Source organism: Pinus tabuliformis, chromosome 1_2 (assembly GCF_031772625.1).
Source record: "Pinus tabuliformis cultivar Carrire ecotype Pingquan chromosome 1_2, CPIR1, whole genome shotgun sequence".
Classification (NCBI taxonomy): domain Eukaryota; kingdom Viridiplantae; phylum Streptophyta; class Pinopsida; order Pinales; family Pinaceae; genus Pinus; species Pinus tabuliformis.
The window spans coordinates 879,743,274-879,763,041 of record NC_142298.1 but is presented as its reverse complement, the minus strand read 5'-3'; the positions used below and the strand labels follow the sequence as shown (position 1 = coordinate 879,763,041).

Below are 19,768 nucleotides of genomic sequence, written 5' to 3'. Positions count from 1 at the left end.
GCACACGGATGAATTTCCCTCAAGTTTAAATAGAGGAAAGAGAGATATCCTCGAACTTTCTGCACACTGACATATGTGGACCAATGTAGACAAGATCATTAGGAGGAGCATATTATTTTTTATTATTCATTGATGATTGCACAAGCTATACCTAGGTATATTTTCTCAACAAGAAAGGTCATACATTTGAATATTTTAAAGAGTTTAGAAGTAGGATTGAAAAACAGACAGGGAAGGTCATCAAAATTCCTCGCTCAGATCAATGGGGAGAATACAAGCTAGGAAACTTCATCAAATATTGTACGGACCATGATATAATTCAGCAGTTTACAATACCCCACATTCCATGGTAGAACGGGGTTGCAGAGAGGAAGAATACAACACTGGTGGAGTGTACATGTAGCATCTTTAAAGGTAAAAACCTATCTAATGGTTTTGAGGCAAAAGATATTAATACTGCAGTCTATTTAAAGAATATGAGTCCAATAAAGAGCCTTGATCTAATTAACACCTCTTTCAAGGTTTTATATTCTTTTAAACCTGTAGTTACTCATTTAAGAGTATTTGGTTCAAAGGATTTTGGACATATTCCTAAGGAGGATAGGAAAAAATTGGATGGTAAGGCCATAAAATGAATATTTATAGGGTATTGTTCTGAGCATAAATCATACAAATTGTTTAATCCATCTACTCACAAGGTGTTTGTAAGTGGAGATGTTATATTCAATGAGCAAGTTGATAAAGGGAACAAAGACAAAGGCTATGAGGATTGGCACATGCCTTTGCTAATTGAAGACAACAATAAGGAAATTAAAGACATCAATATGCAACAAGAACAAAAATTAGAATCAAGTGATGCAAGTTTAGTTAACAGTTTGAGTCCACTAAGTGAGCAAGATATATTTGAGGCAAGTTTTCTACCAAGGAGATCATGTAGGCAAACTCAATTGCCAACAAGTTATAGAGACTATGCTCTTATGAACATCATTTTAAATGTTGTTGAGCCCTTAAATTATAGTGAAGAAAGTCAGTATGATGTATGGAGGGTATCCATCAAAGAAGAATACGAGTCAATAATTGAAAACAAAGCTTGGGATTTAGTTGAAATCATAGAAGGGAAATAACCTATATGTTGTAAATTGTTAAATAAACCTAAGTTGAAAGAATATTGAAGTGTAGACAAATATAAAGCTAGGTTGGTAGCTAAAGGCTACTCACAAAAACAAGGGCTGATTATGTGGATACCTTTGCTCATATAGCTAAGTTAATAATTATTATAATTTTAATATATTTAGCTACAAATCATCATTAGACTCTACACCAATCACATGTGAAATCTTATTTTCTGATTGGAGAATTAAAAGAAGAGGTATATCTAAAACAACCTGGAGGGTTTATCAAACAGGGGTAGGAACATCTAGTCTGTAAATTAAAGAAGGCATTATATGGATTGAAACAGGCATCGAGGTCATGGTATGAAAAAATTGACTCCTTTTTCTTCCATCGTAGTTATAAGAGAAGCAAAAGTGACCCAAATATGTATACTGTTCTTATGAAAAGGGAAAAATTGTTCTGATTTCATTATATGTAGATGATCTAATTATCACTGGAAATGTTGATGAATTGATTAAACAAATCAAAGTGCAGATGTCGCATGTCTTTTAAATGAAATACCTCAGAGAATTACATTATTGTCTGGATCTGGAAGTTTGGAGGGACTCTGGCAAAACTTTTCTCACTCAAGGAAAGTATGTCAGATGATTATCGAAAAAATTCAAAATGGAATAGTGAAATGTTGGCTTAATGCATTTACAACATAATCTTAAACTTCAGAATGATGATGATTCTAAAGAGGTGGATGCCACATTGTGTAGACATCTAGTTGGGAGCCTCATTTATTTCACTACAGCTAGACCTGACTTATCATTCTCAGTCAGTGTGTTAAGTCAATCCATTTCAAAACCTCTTGAGAACCACTGGGTGGTAGCAGAAGGTGCCTTGAGATACCTTGAAGGAACCATTGATTTTTGTATTAAGTACATCGATTCTTCTAATGTTAATTTGACAAGATCTTCAGATTCAGACCAAGTAAGAAACCTAGATGACCAAAGATCCATAATAGGTTATGCTTTCAATCTCAGGTCTGGGGTAATTGTTTGTAGAAGCAAGAAGCAAATTACTATATCCTTATCTTCTATAGAAGCAGAGTATCAAGTAGTGTGCGCAACCACATGTGAGGCAATTTAGTTGAGGAGACTTCTCCATGATGTTGGAGAAGAACAAAAAAATGCTACAGTAATTAGATGTGACAACCAAAGCTCAATCAAGCTGGCAAACAACCCTGTGTTTCACAAAAACACAAAACATATTGATACATAGTTTCACTTTGTTAGAGAGAAGGTTCTGTCTAAATATTTTTTGATTGAATATTGTAAAACTTGTGATAATGCAACAGATATTTTTACCAAGCCCGTTGGGAGGATTAAATTTGAAATGTTTAGGGAGATGTTAGGAGTACAAGTGAACCCTTTCTACATTATTTTTTTTAACAAGACATAACTTACTTGCTTTTTGTGGTTCAAGAGCTTAGTTTGTAGATAATTTCACAAATCCATTATGAAAAAATGTATTTGAATTTCAAAGAGAGAAATTGGGCATTGGAAGTGTCAATACTTGTAACTCTTGAGATTAGGAGGGGGTGTTGAGATAATTAATCTCATTTTCTGCTAGGTGTCATAGCCGGTTTTTGTTCACTTGAGTTTAGTTGGAACTTTCTCCACTCATTTATTGTTGTTTGCTTCCTTGTCTCCTATATAATTCTATTTAACTAATTTTGAATGATGAGAAGAGTTGTTTGCTCCATTCCATTTTAGTGTTGGTTCTCTATCTATTTCTCTATGTTCGCATTCTTTATCATTATTTCTTCCTTCTTTCATTTTAAATAAATTGATTAATTGAAAAAAATGGCATATGAACAAGTGTCCTATGAAATAAACTAAGCTTTTTTTGGGCATGGGGCATTAGTAACCCATAATATTTTAATAAAACCTTCCAAACTAAAATTTACATAGTAAAATAAGGTTGAATCTTCATATATACATATATATAACTTATATTAATTATTTATATAATTAATAATAATTACAATAATTTAAAATAAATTTACAATTTAATTAAATTTATAAAAAAATAATAATTTAGGAATGTTATAATGAATGTATTAATAACTTAATTTATATTATATTACATTATATTTTTTACATTTTTATTTTTAACCATACTAAATTGGTAATTTTTAAACCAAATATACGAATAAATTAAAAAAAAAAACAAATCATTTCCATTACCATGCAACTAATAAACAACTTAAAACAATAATGCATTTTTATCTTAGAAATAATATTCGAGAGAAAAAAAGGGGCAAAAAAACCCGTAGTTGACCTAATGTTTTGAGAGGAAAACAATAACTTTATTAACCTATTTTTCATTTATAGTATATCTTGGCATGATGTTCCAGTCTCTCTTGTCCCCCTCCAATGCGCTTAAAAACATAGTGAAATATGATATGTATGAAAGGTACACAAATATCAATATGACATATTTTGACATGTAGTTGCAGAGTCTCGCCTCTCATCCTCCAATGCGCTTAAAAAATAGTGAAATTATAATATGCATAAAAGCTACATCAATATCAAAATGATAAATTTAAAAATATATATGTTTAAATAGCAGTTAAAAAGTTACCCAGATAGACCACGTTATCTTTATCAATTTAATATTAAATGTCGTTACCTTTTATACACTCGAATAATCCAACGTCAAACGCTTTATAGGCCATTCATGTCTGGTTGTGAAGCAACCACGTTGTCAGCGACAGAGTGCCCAAAGTGTTGAGGGCAGTATGAATCATAGTTACCAAGTTCGCCCGAATTGGGGCAAACAATACGGAAATTCGCCGATTCGGTTCGTCCGCCGAACAGTTCGCAGAAATTCAATCCGATTCGTTGCATTAAAGGTTAATCGCGGGTTAATGCAGTTTGTTAATTCTGTGCGCAGGATGCCTTCTTACCATATATGGAAAATCTGAAAATGACAAGGAGTTAGGGTTAGTAAACAGTCACCCATTTCAAAGTCAATCCAACTATTACTTGTATATTTGGATAGAAAAATGGTCATAATCTCTGTAATTCTGTACGAGGAGTATAACTATAAATAAATAAATCGATGTAAATAATACAAATTCAAACCCCAAAGCATTACCAATTGAGAGGGTTTCGGTCGCAATGTTTTCCTCCCAACACTTAACAGACCGAATGAGGGAAGCAGAGTGACACGTGAGGAGGCCATTACTTTGAAAAGAGAGATAGAAGCGGGATGGAATATAGGGAAAGAAGAAAAATGACCACCAGAAAAAGAAAGTAAAAATTGAAAATATCAGTTAAATTAGAAAAATCAGCTTTTTTAATAACAAAAAATAAGTGAAAGTAGCTTATTTTTTCATTGTTACAAGATTCTATGAATCGAAATAAAGAGTTTAGATGGCATATATAAAGAAGGAAAATAAAAAGTTAAAAAGGCAGAACAAAATAGAAGGTAAAATTATTATTAGAAAATTTCTGTTTTTTTAATCATGGAAACCGAAATGTGTGAAGTAACTAAATTAGTTTTTATTTATGGAAAGATTGATGTTTTGGAAAGAAAAGATGAATAGTAATTTTATTTCTAGCATTGTTATATTATTTAAAATTAATAGAAAAATATTGATAATTCAAAATAAATTGAGAAAAACTTAAGAAAAAAAAATTGTTTTTATGATGTCTATTATCGATTTTTTTGCGAATTGAATTTTTTTCATTCGAATTTTTATCGTATGGAATCGAATTCGAATTCGAACTTGGTAACTATGGTATGAATCATAAACGGCAATATTAGTGGAGCATCACTATTCAAATATTACTCTCACACTGGATAAGCGGAGCAGCATGGATAAATGTGGGGTCAAATATGGGGTCAGGGCCATAAACAAATTGGCGACATAACAACAGAATTACATAATATAGTGTAACGTTGTAGCGAAGGAAGAAGAAATGTCACATTGAATTAGGCAATCGACTGAGATGTTTTGAGCGAGGATGAAGCATCCTGAGAACAGTGGGTGCTTGTCTGTAGGAAAGAGAAATCTGGAAAGAGAAGCGCTGTAAAATCATGGCCAAAACAACCTTCGCTTCAATCACACTGAAATTTTACCGTATGCACACGCTCGGCCCAGCACCAAACGGAATAAATGCCAGTGGATGTTTTGCATCCCCCACAACTCCAGTACGAAATCTGCCAAGATTGAATTCGTTCACATCATCTCCCCACAAAGTTTGCTCATGGGGAACAGCCAAAATTGGAATCAGTAGCTCCATGCCTCGTGGGAGTTTAAGACTCCGATGATTGAGTTCGTTCTTTGTCCGTCTGACCAAAGCTACTAAGGGTGGATATAGTCTTACAGACTCATTAACAATCATGTCCACTTGCAAAAAAAAACCGAAAATAATATCAATAAGTTTATGACCCGATTAAGAATATCAATAAGTTATAACGTTATCACTCAATTAAGTTTATCAAAAAGTTATAACGTTATGACACAATTAAGAATATATCGCTTATCTTACGATTCTGAGTTGGCTCAAAGTATTTCTGTCTGGATCATCGTTTCCACACACGTCTAAAACTTGCTTCCGAGCCATTTGCTGCCAGTCTTGATGGATGGCCAGAAGAATTACTGTCCGTGTCAACATATTTCAAGTGGTCTGCTTTCCAGCAAAGAAGAAAGTCTTGCATTTCTCTATTATATCTTCATTTCTAATCGTAGGAGGACTAGCGTTAGACAGATCTCCCACATTAATATTGGCATTGGCATCTATCATAAGCCCTAGCAAATATTTTGAAATGGGTTTCTTAATGCCTGTATCATTTTCTCCCCTCTTTATCAAACCCGATCTAATTTCTGTGGCCAGTTTCCATTGATGCAGACTCTTAATTAGCTTTCTCAAAGCCGATCTAATTTCTTTGGCCCATTTCCATTGATGTAGACTTTTAGTTGTAGGAAAAACCTGAGACACATTTGGAACCCTTCTCTTCAGATTTAGACTGCCATTAAATTAACTTGGCATTATGCATTCTTTCCATGGACATTTTTATGGGGATTGCAGATTTAGGGCATATAATTTGTTGGGGATTTTTCTGTCAAAATCCCAAAAACACAATATAAAATGCACAGAGAGAACAATGCTTTGTTTCTCTCCAGGATGTTCACACAGCGGAAGGCTAAAAATTATTTATTAGAACAGAGTATTACACCCATAAACAAGGATCTGTATTCATTAAAATGAAAAACCTAATACAAAATTCTTCCTCTTCTGCTCAGAGGGATTCACCAAAAAAACACAGTGCTACTCTATTCATTCAGTTCAGATTACATTCTATGCTACTGCGTATTGTAAAAACATACATCCACTTGCGCTACTGCGCTTCTACAAAACATTCATACACTCACACTACAGACAATAACACGCCCACACCGGACTACAACTCTCAACAACAAAAACAAAACTTGAATGAATTAATGAACGAGGATGAAGACCCATGCTGTGAACTGCTCGAGGCTGTCCTTCCTGTCCTCGGCTGAGTTGCATATTTACTGCGGTGGCTGAGGAATTCAATGTCTTCCTTCTCGGCCATACTTGTGAATTGAATGCAGTCGCCTACTGTTGTACTGCTGCATGCCCTTTGTTTAACCAGCTCCGCGCCAATTCTCTATTTCTCCTTATATTTGAAAGTATATGAGCAGCACTACAAAACTCATAAAAATTCCTCTTGACAGACTTCAAATATTAAACCAATATGTTTCGGGATCCCATCGGGTCCGGGCTTCATCGCATAGCGCTCATATATATAAAAGAGTGTGTGCCCATGGTTTCCCCGATTGCGATATGCCGTCGTACTATGGGCAGATACCTCTGATCATATATATATATATATATATATATATATATATATATATATATATATATATATATATATATATATATATTATAACACATGCCTGAAATACATTAAAACACGAAAAGAGAAAGCCCCTAGCGGAACTGAAATAACATTGAAACAAAATGTTAAACACCCGTCGGGTCCGGCTCATCGAATCGCGACAATATATATGCGAAAGGCCCATGCTCCATTGGAAACGCTGATAGCGATGTGCCGATAGCGATATCGGTGATCGCTCATCGCATAATAATTAAGCCCATTTGTAAGCCCTCTGTTGCGATACGCCGATGCGATATCGGCGATCACTCATCGCTGCCGCTGCCTGCCTCCGATACTCCAACCCGCTGATATGACAACTTGCCGATACATGGCTCAACTGTTGCACAGTTGAAATTATATTTTCAACACTCCCCTTTAATTTCAACTGTTGGGCATTCAATCATACCCAAACACTTCCTCAAAAATTCAAAGATTTTCTGATCCAATGGCTTTGTCAAAATGTCAGCTATCTGTTCTTAAGTCCTTAAACTGATTTCTCCATTGCTTACCAATTTTCTAATATAGTGGAACCTTGTATCAATGTGTTTCGCTCGTTTGTGAAACACAGAATTCTTGGATAGGGCAATAGCTAAGCTATTATCACAATAAATCACTGTTGCTTTTGCCTGCTCTTGGCATAAACTCCTCAATATTCTTCTCATCCACACTGCTTGACATGCTGCTGTTGTAGCTGCCACGTACTCTGCTTCTGCTGTAGACAATGCCACAATTGGTTGTTTCTTGGAAGCCCATGAAATGGCTCCTGAACCCATATTAAAAACATAACCGGAAGTGCTTTTCCGATCATCTACACTTCCAGCCCAATCGCTATCAGTGTACCCAACTAAATCTGAACTTTCTGAAACACTACATAATGTGCCAAACATTTTGGTACCTTTGACATACCTTAGAATTCTTTTTGCTGCCTGCCAATGTGCCTCTTTTGGCCTCTCCATGAATCTGGAAATCAAACTAACAGCAAAAATTATGTCAGGTCTAATTGCAGTTAAATACATAAGACTGCCAACTATGCTCTTATATAAGTTGGGATCAAAGACCTTGCTGCTGTCCTCTTTGCTGAGTTTTAATCCCATTACCGTGGGAGTGATTGCTGCATTGCATTCTTGCATGTGGAATCTTTCCAATACTTCATTTACATATCTTGCTTGAGTGATAAGAATTCCTTTTTCATTTTGATCTACTTCTATTCCTAAGAAGTATCTCAACAAGCCCATGTCAGTCATCTCAAATTCTTCTTTCATGACTGATTTAAAATTCTGAATGAGCTGATCATTATTACCTGTCAAAATAACATCATCAACATATAAGACAACAATTAAAATTTTACCATCTTTTTCTTTGATGTAGACGGTGGGTTCTCCTTCACACTTGTCAAATTCATTATCCAATAGATAGGAATCTATCCTGCTGTACCATGCTCTTGGCGCTTGCTTCAGCCCATAAAGAGCTTTCTTCAATTTGAACACTTTGTGCTCTTCACATTTCTTCTCATAGCCTAGAGGTTGTTCAACATAAACCTCTTCCTTTAACACTCCATTTAGGAATGCTGATTTCACTTCCATTTGGTAGAATTTCCATTTGTTTTGTGCTGCCATAGACAACACTGCTCTCACGGTTTCCATTCTTGCAACCGGTGTGAAAGTCTCCTCATAATCTCTCCCATATTGCTGCTTGTATCCCTTGACAACCAGCCTTTCCTTGTGCCTTTCTATCTTGCCTTCAACATTGCTCTTGGTCTTGTAAACCCATTTAACTCCTATGACCTCTTTACCTTTTGGTAGCTATACCAAATCCCATATCTTGTTTCTCTCTATGGCATTGATCTCCTCATCCATAGCTTCTATCCATTTCTTATCTTTAATTGCAACTTCGAAATGAATAGGATCATCAACTTGACAATACAAAGAAAATAAGGAATTCATTCCTTCATCATAAATGTCACTTAGATTTCTAAATTTCTTACCTCTTTCACTTGGTGTGCAAGTGCTTGAAGATGCACTTGAATTTCCACCTTCTGGTGTGCTTGGAGAAGTACTTTCATTTATCCTCAATGGTGTTCCTTGCTGTCCTTGTGTTGGCGCTGCTGTTTGGGGATGTATTTCAGCCACCTCCTCCTCATCTTCATCATGAGACAAACAGTTTTTAACATTCACTGTTTTCTCTATGCTTCCATCCCAAGCTTCCTCTTCAATGAACTGAACATCTCTGCTGACAAAAAACTTCTTGGTGGATGGGATATACAACCTATAAGCTTTGGATTCCTCACTGTATCCAATGAAAATACATTTCTCCCATTTGTTGTCCAACTTCCTCCTTAGCTGATCTGGAATGTGTGTATAGGCCACACATCCAAAAACTTTCAAGTGGGTGACACCTTGCTTTCTCCCACTCCATGCTTCTTCCGGCACTTTGTTCAACACTGCTTTTGTAGGACACCTATTCAAAATATATACTGCACAATGTACAGCTTCAGCCCAATAATCATTTGGCAAATGCTTTGCCTTCAACATGCTCCTTGCCATATCCATGATGGTCCTGTTCTTCCTTTCAGCAACTCCATTTTGCTGTGGGGTGTACCTAGCTGTAAGTTGCTTGTGAATCCCATTTTCTCTACAAAACCGTAGAAACTCCTTGGAGATATACTCACCTCCTCTATCAGTTCTCAAAACTTTTATATGCAGCCCGCTTTGGTTCTCCACAAGTGCTTTGAAATTTCGGAATTTTTCAAACACTTCACTTTTGTTTTTAAGAAAATATACCCAAATTTTTCTTGTAAAATCATCAATGAATGTTAGAAAATATTGGTTGCCTGCTAATGATGGAGTTTGCATTGGTCCACATAAATCTGAGTGGATGATCTCTAAGGGTGTCTTTGCCCTTATGCTTTTACCTGATGGAAAAATTTCTCTATGTTGTTTCCCCAAAATGCAACCTTCACAAAGGCTGTCCGGTTTCTCTATCAATGGTAATCCTCTTACCATTCCTTTTCTGCTTAACAAGTTTAGACCTCCAAAATTAAGATGTCCAAATCTCAAGTGCCACAGCCAATTTTCATCCTTTAGCACGCTTTGGAAAGCCTCTTGGGTGACTGCTGCAATTTCTCCTTTGTTTTTCAAATCTGCCCTGATTCTAAGAGGGAACATCTTGTTCCTTGTCATCTTCACTTTAGCAATGCATCGTTTGGTGGGTGCTATATCCATGATGGTGCATATATCATTTTCAAAGAAAACATTGTAACCCTTTTGAACAAGCTGTCCAATACTCAAGAGGTTACATCTCATTCTAGGGACATAGTAGACATCTGCTATGGTTTTCCTTTCTCCTTGCTTTGCAAATATTTTTACCTCTCCTTTTCCCATAACAGAAATTTTGCTATCAATTCCTAGTGTGACTTCTGATTTCATATTTTTATCTAGGGCAGAAAAGAGGGATATGTTTCATGTCATATGGTTGCTGCAACCTGAGTCTAAAAACCATATGTCCTCACTGTTTGTTTCAGCCATGTTACAAGCTAACAACACATTATCTTGGCTGATGTTTTCTCTAGTGACATTTGCATTTTGTCTATTACTAATATCATGTTGCTTCTTCCTACATTCACTGGCATAATGCCCATATTTTTTACAATAATAGCATTGGACATTGGATTTTTCATACCTTTGTCCTTGAGCATGATGTTGTCCTCCTTGTTGGATGCTGCCTTGGCCTTGGTTCTGATTTGGATTGCTACCTCTTCCTTGAGCATTTGCTGGACTGTTTTTTCCACCTCTGTTCTGGCTTCTGCCTCTTCCTCTCTTGTTTCCTCTGCCTTGACCTCTTCCTCTTCCAAAGGACATCTGGGTCTTGAAGGCTTGCTCTAGAGATGAGTTTTCATTTCTACTCAACCTCTGCTCATGTGTGATCAGTGATGCATGAAGCTCATCAACTGAAAAGTTTGAGAGATCCTTTGTCTCTTCTATGGTGGTGACAATCACATGGAACCTTGAGGGTAGGCACCTCAATAGTTTCTCCACAATCCTCCTTTCTTCAAGTATCTCTCCATGAGATCTTATTTGTGTGACCAGGCCAATTACTTGAGTGAAGAATGAGTCAATATTGTCTGACTCCTTCATGTTCAGATTCTCAAAATCTTTCCTCAGGAATTGCAGTTTTGTTGTCTTCACTTTCTCCATGCCTTGATAGGCCGTTTTAAGAGTTTGCCATGCCTCTTTGGATGTCTTAGCTGTTGCTAACCTTGGAGACACGCTTCCATGCACTGCCTGATACAAGAAGAAGAGGGCTTTTGAGTCCTTCTTCTTGCAGCTCTTTAACAGATCCTTCTCTCCTTGAGTTAGATTATTAAACTCATTTTTATCTGCGGGTTGTTCAAAACCATCCTCAACTATTTCCCATAAGTCTTGGGAAGCAAACAAGGCTTTCATTGTTATTGCCCAATAGTCATAATCTTTGCCATCAAATAGTGGGAGCTGCATAGCCATGCTATTGCTGGTGCTGGTGCCAGTTATTCTTGCACTACTTGACTATGCTTCAAATACTTGACTGTATTTAAAAATAACAGACTGTCTTTAACAACAACAAAAAAAACTTGAGAAATACCTTGGATTCTTTTGCCTGAGTCTTCACACTACTCGAGAAGTTGTTGCAGTAAGAATTCTTCCTTCAGCTTCTTTGAGCCCTTCAAAGAGCCTAAACCAGCTCTGGTACCACTGTTTGGGATTTTTCTGTCAAAATCCCAAAAACACAATATAAAATGCACACAGAGAACAATTCTTTGTTTCTCTCCAGGATTTTCACATAGCGGAAGGCTAAAAAATTATTTATTAGAACATAGTATTACACCCATAAACAAGGATCTGTATTCATTAAAATGAAAAACCTGATACAAAATTCTTCCTCTTCTACTCAGAGGGATTCACCAAAAAAAACACAGTGCTACTCTATTCATTCAGTTCAGATTACATTCTACGCTGCTGCGTATTGTAAAAACATATATCCACTTGTGCTACTGCGCTTCTACAAAACATTCATACACTCACACTACAGACAAATAACACGCCCACACCGGACTATGACTCTCAACAACAAAAACAAAACTTGAATGAATTAATGAATGAGGATGAAGACCCATGCTGTGAACTGCTCGAGGATGTCCTTCCTGTCCTCGGCTCAGTTGCATATTTACTGCGGTGGCTGACAAATTCAATGTCTTCCTTCTCGGCCATACTTGTGAATTGAATGTAGTCGCCTACTGCTGTACTGCTGCATGCCCTTTGTTTAACCAGCTCCACGCCAATTCTCTGTTTCTCCTTATATTTGAAAGTATATGAGCAACACTACAAAACTCATAAAAATTCCTCTTGATAGACTTCAAATATTAAACCAATATGTTTCGGGATCCCATCGAGTCCGGGCTTCATCGCATAGCGCTCATATATATAAAAGAGTGTGTGCCCATGGTTTCCCCGATTGGGATATGCCGATCGCACTATGGGCCGATACCTCTGATCATATATATATATATATATATATATATATATTATAACACATGCCTGAAATACATTAAAACACGAGAAGAGAAAGCCCCTAGCGGAACTGAAATAACATTGAAACAAAATGTTAAACACCCGTCGGGTCCGGCTCATCGGATCGCGACAATATATATGCGAAAGGCCCATGCTCCATTGGAAACGCCGATAGCGATATGCCGATAGTGATATCGGCGATCGCTCATCGCATAATAATAAAGCCCATTTGTAAGCCCTCTATTGCGATACACCGATGCGATATCGGCGATCGCTCATCGCTGCCGCTGCCTGCCTCCGATACTCCAACCCGCCGATATCTTGCAGATACATGGCTCAACTGTTGCACAGTTGAAATTATATTTTCAACATAATTGAGCTCTATCGTGACCGTTAGAAACCACTGACCATCATATTCTAGGATACTCATAGAATCCGCAATCGACAATGTGCTTCTATTACATCAAAAAAATGAAAAAACAGCGTGATAAACTGAAAAGTTGGCTTCGATTTTCTCAAATAAATTCAACGATAGACCAATAAAAATGTTTTTACACTGGTATGTATTCCAATATGATAGTAGTGGCAAAAGATTTGATATCAGCCCCCCAAAAAAAATATTTCATATGAGCCTAAAATATGACAAATTGATCAAGAACTGTTAAGGAATATCTGACCTCAAGAAATATGAAGCAGAAAATTTTTGTAAAGCTTCGGCGGCAAAGATGAATTGTTCAGACTGCATTTGAGAGACGCATTTTCCTTCCTCGTAGCTGGTGCCAAAAGATGTTCGTGCAATGATATCTGCACTAGCATTCTCAAACTGCTCACAAATGTCTATCTCACTCCCGCCTGCTTCAGTGTAACTTTTCCATTTGTTTAGCATATTTGTGGCACTCCCGGCAATGACAGGGATCAATGCCTGTTATGCACACAGATAAGTGTATGAAACATAGAAGATTATATTCATTTTAGAAGTTTAATTAAACTGGATAGCTTCAGATCATATTTAAGAAAAAAATCATTTGAATATATTACTCTCAAGTTCTCTGTGGAAAAAACAGGATTTATGATTCTTCTGTGCTGCACCCATTTCTCCCCTTTCAAATTTGGAAGTCCATCGCCTTCCAAGTTCTTTAAAATGGGATGAAGCTCTGCTTTTTCATAATCATGTGCTTGAATGAGAATATCTCCTTCATTAGCTCAGGGTATGCAATAGTTAGTCATGCAATAGGGCCAAACCATACAAGAAAACTGCTACCTGTATAAGGAGCAGCAATACTTCACCGTAGGGCTTCCTCCATTCGTTGTAGAATGGAAGAACTCGAGCGAGAATATCATGAGAGAAACCCACGTTTTGAAAACTCGCTTGATGCGCCATTTTCATCATCTCTTTGGCATTTCCACGAAATAGCTTATACCACCGGCCTCCTATTCCCTGTGATTGGAAACGCTTCTGTATTTGTAGAGGGTTCCACCGTACAATTCTTATAACTTCGACGACTACTGTAACAACAACTACAACGCAAGCTGTTAAACCTTAAATCCAAAAATATGTCTCCATTATCTCAATCCCTTCTCTCACTCACAATCTCAATATATCTTAATAGCCTAAGCCTAAGGATTATGTAATTTTCCAAATCTGTTCGGCCACAAGTAAAGTAGATATGTTAGAAATGTTTCGTTTTCAACGCACCCGCAATTTCACTAACACTGACAGCGGACGCATGGCTTTTTTGCTCTAAGTCGTCACCCGACATCATCACCCAACACGTTAATTGACGTGTTATTGGCAGAAAATCCTCTTAATTTGAATTAAAATTGAGATGAATTAGACTCACCGAATGGTTTTAGTAACAATTTGACTATGATCGAGGGGCATTTCATAGATAACGCATACAGTCACGCGCACATTCTCCGACATGTTTGTTGTCAATGAATGCATTGACAAGAAACGATTATCCAAAAGTGCGCATTTCATAGATAAGGCGTACAGGCACGCGCACATTCTGCGACATGTTTGTTGTCACTGAATGCATTCACAAAAAACGATTATCCAAAAGTGCCCTTCTGTTCGATTATGGAATGCTGTCTCTCTGTTCGATTGGGACGTTAATGGAATATACGTCTCCAGTTTTAAATTTAAGTAACTTCCACCCTAATAAATGGAGAGCTTTCTCAAAAGCTTGTTGCCACTGGGATCTCTACTTTCATGTAATTGACACCCAAACAAACACGTATCAACAAAAGCAGCTCCTATATTTGGACGATTCTAATATATTTTATCAATTAAATACTTTTAAATAGTTCTTAAATATAATTCACCACATTGCATTATTGCGAGACCATGAGAATTTGATTCTTTTATATATTATTAGTTTGATTTCTCTTTCAAAATTACTTTTTATAAAAAAAAAAAAAAAAAAAAAAATTATATCTCACAGATGTATGCCCTAATATATGTAGTAATCCTTTATTTATTATGATGATTATACGACGATACGTTAATGTTTTATGTTTGATTTGATATCAATGGCCTAATATAGGTAGTATTCATTTATTTATTATTATGTTTATATGAAGATGTGTTTATTTATTATGATGTTTATATGAAGATGTGTTAATGTTTTATGTTTGATTATTAAATAATGGTGTTCAGGACTTACCATTTCTTCTTGTATTACTAATTGAATATATTTAAATATTTATGTGATTTTATATATTATAACTAACATAATTAATTTTAATGATATTTTTAAATATTTCTTATAATGACTATGGTCTTTAATATAATTGGTTATCGGATTTAGTTTTTAATGATATGTTTAAAATTACATGTATTTATTTATTGGTTAACATATGTTTCAATTTTATGGATATGGATGATATTATTGTATATTTTTTTTATGATTGCCTTTTAGCTCGACAATTTTTTATGAGGATTAATATGATTTATTAAAGTACATTGACATGATTCACTTTCGTATTATGCTTGCTTAATTTGATGTTTAGTTGGAGAGAAATTCCATTGTGATTACGGATAGATGCCTATTATGATGTGGTTTATGTGAATTCTTTATTAAGGGACTTTGAAGTTTTTTATTTTGTTAGTTTGATTTCTTTCAAAATAGTTTTTGGTTAAAAGTTTACATGAAATGTATGACCTAATGAATGTATATATATTCTGATAGTTGATGATAAGTAATCTTTATCTACAATGATTTTTATATGAAGATATGTTGATTTTTGAATTCTTACTATTAGAAGATGGTGTTTGCATGCATTAATGCTTTAGAACGTAAACACATATGTGATTTACAATATTAAATTTAATACTAACATTTCCTAATGACATTATTCAATATTCTTGGTAATAAATAAGAAGAATTGGTGACTATTGGCCTAATGTTATCATTAAATATTCTTGATCATAACTAGGAAATACTCATAACTATTGGTTGATCATTAGGATTGTGTAAGAGGAATTAGTCCATAATGGTATAGTTAGGATTACATATATATACTTATTTCCTAATAAACATATTGATGTTTCAATGATATGGATCTTGATGATAATGTTGCATATTCTTAATGGCAGGTAGAACAATGACCTTTCATGGATATCAATATGAACTATGACATCACAATGACATAATTCACCCTTGTATACGCCTTCATGATGTGGCTTATATGAATTCCTTGCTAGAAGGATATTTCATCATATGTATGTACATGGGTTTGATACCTTTCTATTGTTTAGTTTCATATTATGATTAATGTTATATTAATGTCTTAGATACATTGCCATTCATGATTTGATATTATCAATGATGATGTATATTTATGTTAGGCATTCTTTCATTGATGGATTGCATATTGTGATTAATGATGTGCACATGTGACTGATAATTTTCCATTAAGTGGTTTCGTATTATAATTGATAATATGTACATGTACAAGTGTAGGATGCATTTTCATTGATAGGTTTCATATTTTGATGTGATTATTATAATGATGATAATTTCTATTTTAGATTCACTAACTTATATTATGGTGAGATCATTGTAATTATGTTAATTGGTATTTTGGATGGTCTAAATTATTACAGTTTGAGACGTAGGTGAATGAAAAGGAAAATGCACTCAATGTAAGGGTTCTTGTCTCATTGAACTTGATTATATACTCCTAGGAACCTTAGAAAATATGAAAATAGTTGTGAATATAGCTTCCAAAGCTAACTTGGGTAAATGGGTAGAAGGGAAGACCTTTTATTTTATTTTTACCTTAAATAGATATAATTTCACCTTCAAACACAAATTCACCCGTGCATGAAAAAATGGAAGTCCAAGGGACAAATATATTGGGGGAAGTTACATTGGGATGAACTATAAAAGAAGTGTCATGCCCATTATTTTGGGAGCTCATGAGGAAATTATTTGTGGAACTAAATATGATTGATGAACTTGTACATGAAGGGTATGGCTTGGGTAGAACTATGCCTATGCCAAGAAACTCTATATGGTTTAAGGGGTTGGAAGTGTATCTACAACATGAAGAGGTAGTAAATATTTGTATAACTACCTATTCATACTTCTTATGTGGGATTAAATTAGAGGATGTCATTGTTGTCTAATTGAAAGGACCCACTAAGGTGGTAGTAAGATCATTGTAGAGGAAAACATTGTTGTTGTTGCAATTACTAGCTAAAGAAGGTAATAAGATGCTTGATGGATACAATGGTTCTACCACAATTGTAGTTGTTTCCGCAAGTCTAATAATTGATGGTTGGAGGAGGAAACCAGGAACTACTACAGTAGATAAACGTGCAAAAACCTCACATAATGAGTTTCATTTCATAAAATTTGATTCATTAATTGTTTCATGAAGGATAATTAAATAAGACAAAAATTTAGTCTGAAAATATCTTAAAGAAATATCTAGATAAGGTATTCCTAGAAACATATTTTATAATTATAGAGAAAGAGGTAGCCCAACTCTTCTAGAGGATAGAGGGAGTACTTATAATATTCCAACATTTCCCCCTAGTTATGATTTTTAATGATTCTAATACTAACTAATTAAGAAAGCCTCTGTGAACATACAAAACTGATAACATGATTGCCTATTGGTAGAAGTCTCAACTAGGCCGACAACACTTGAGATCAATTCCAAACATGTTTTTATTTACATATACATGATAATGTAGCTTGTCCTTAGCTCTATTCTCTTTAATTATCTTCTTCTTTCTTCCTCAAACTTTATATTTTATATCCTTTTTTATTTTTATTTTTCTTCATTGTTACTATGTGTTCTTCTTCAATATTTCCTCATCTTCTTTATCTTCTTCATTTCGTTCCTCTTCCCATGTACTTTTACTTTAGCTACTAATAATTGAATAATTCAACGTCTATAAGATTAATGGAATATTCATTTGATTTATTCTCTTCTTTCATTTCCACAACATCTTTAATAAATTTGTTGGTTCCCCCCTTTTTTCCTATTCGTTTTCCTCCTATAACTATAACATCTTTTCCATAACCAATTTCATCTTCATCATACTTGGGCTATGCAATCCATTCTACAAGAAATTTTATTCAACACCATAATTAAATTTAATATTCGTCACAGTAGCACATTCATGTCTTCAATAACATCCATGGCTAGATTCTACTTACATTTTTCTATTAATACAAAGTTAGTTTCAATTTCATCTTCATCTTTGACTTCATATATATATGTATATGTATATGTATATACACACATATATACATATACATATGCATATATTTATATACATATACATATACATATACATATACATATACATATACATATATATTTTCACCATGTTTATGCTTTGCATCTTATACATAGTCTCTTTTATCTTCAAAAATTTATTCAATAGACTTCTCTATAGTTTCCAGGCCAATTGTATTCCTCATATCTTTCTAATCCTCTTCTACTTCAATAGGCTCTTCCACACCTTCCCCAATTATTTCTACAATATCAAATTATTCTACCTCTTCTATTACAATAGTTGCTTCATCAACAATAGTGATGATCCATGACTTATCTTGATGCTCATTAGTGTTTCCCCATTCTTCCATCGCACTTTTCCATAAATGTTATCCCCAAAATATATAAAGGATTTTTTGACTTGGTTGCACTACAATTTTGAGAAGAATGACCTAATCCAAGCCTTGTAGAATGAGATATAATATTGTGGGATCATCCATCTTATCTTTTACTAGATGATCATTCTAACCCTAAATCATGGCCTCATATGTTGCTTGATTTGGGGTCTCCAAATCCCTTATACACAATATCCCATAAATCTTCTACTCATAGTCTATTTCTCATCTTAATGTCCCAAAAATCATAATTTTTACGAGAGAAAATAAGATATGGTTGCAAATAAGAACTATAGAGAAATTTAATACTACTAAATCCAAATTTATTCAAATTCAATACTAATTTTATGCTTCTAGTTAAACAATTATAAAAAAATATCTTTACCTTAAACAAAATTTTCCCATAGAAATACCTTAAATTGATTATGATCCTAGATAAAGTGGGGAGGAATGATCTAAAACATTTAACCCAATATTATTAGGAAATACTCACAATCAAAATATGCAGAAATGATATTAACTAGTTCCGGAGGCCAAAAAAAAACTCAATTTGAGGCAAAATGAACCAAATGTTTTTAGAAATAGGACAATGTAAAAGGAAAGTTTGGAAACTTACTAATAAGCCATAGATATGGTCACTTATTTTCCTATGAAAAACATACACTAGTAGAAAATGATGAAATTAGTGACTAGGTGAATAAAAAAGTTAGTCACTATAACTTTTCCATGTGAAATACTACCAAAAACAAGCAATATTAAGTTATCAACTAAAAATGACTAATTTAGTCTCGGGTTAAGATATACAACTAGATAATAAGTAATATCACTGAAAATGACTAACATGAATGACTAATTTATTCTATGAACAAAAATATGGCTACTTAAAAGGTACTATAGTATATGAATCAGTCGTTTATGTTAGTCATTTTAATTGTGTTACTTTAGCAATCTAAACTTACAAACGACAGGGTAACTAAACTATTTTATATATTGGATGAAGGTTATAATTCATTAAACACT

At 34.5% G+C, this 19,768-nt stretch overlaps 1 pseudogene; it reads right to left on the bottom strand.

The window, feature by feature from the left end:
* Positions 1-5,090: 5,090 nt before the first annotated feature.
* Positions 5,091-14,377, bottom strand: LOC149208765 (cytochrome P450 734A1-like; annotated as a pseudogene).
* Positions 14,378-19,768: the final 5,391 nt, after the last annotated feature.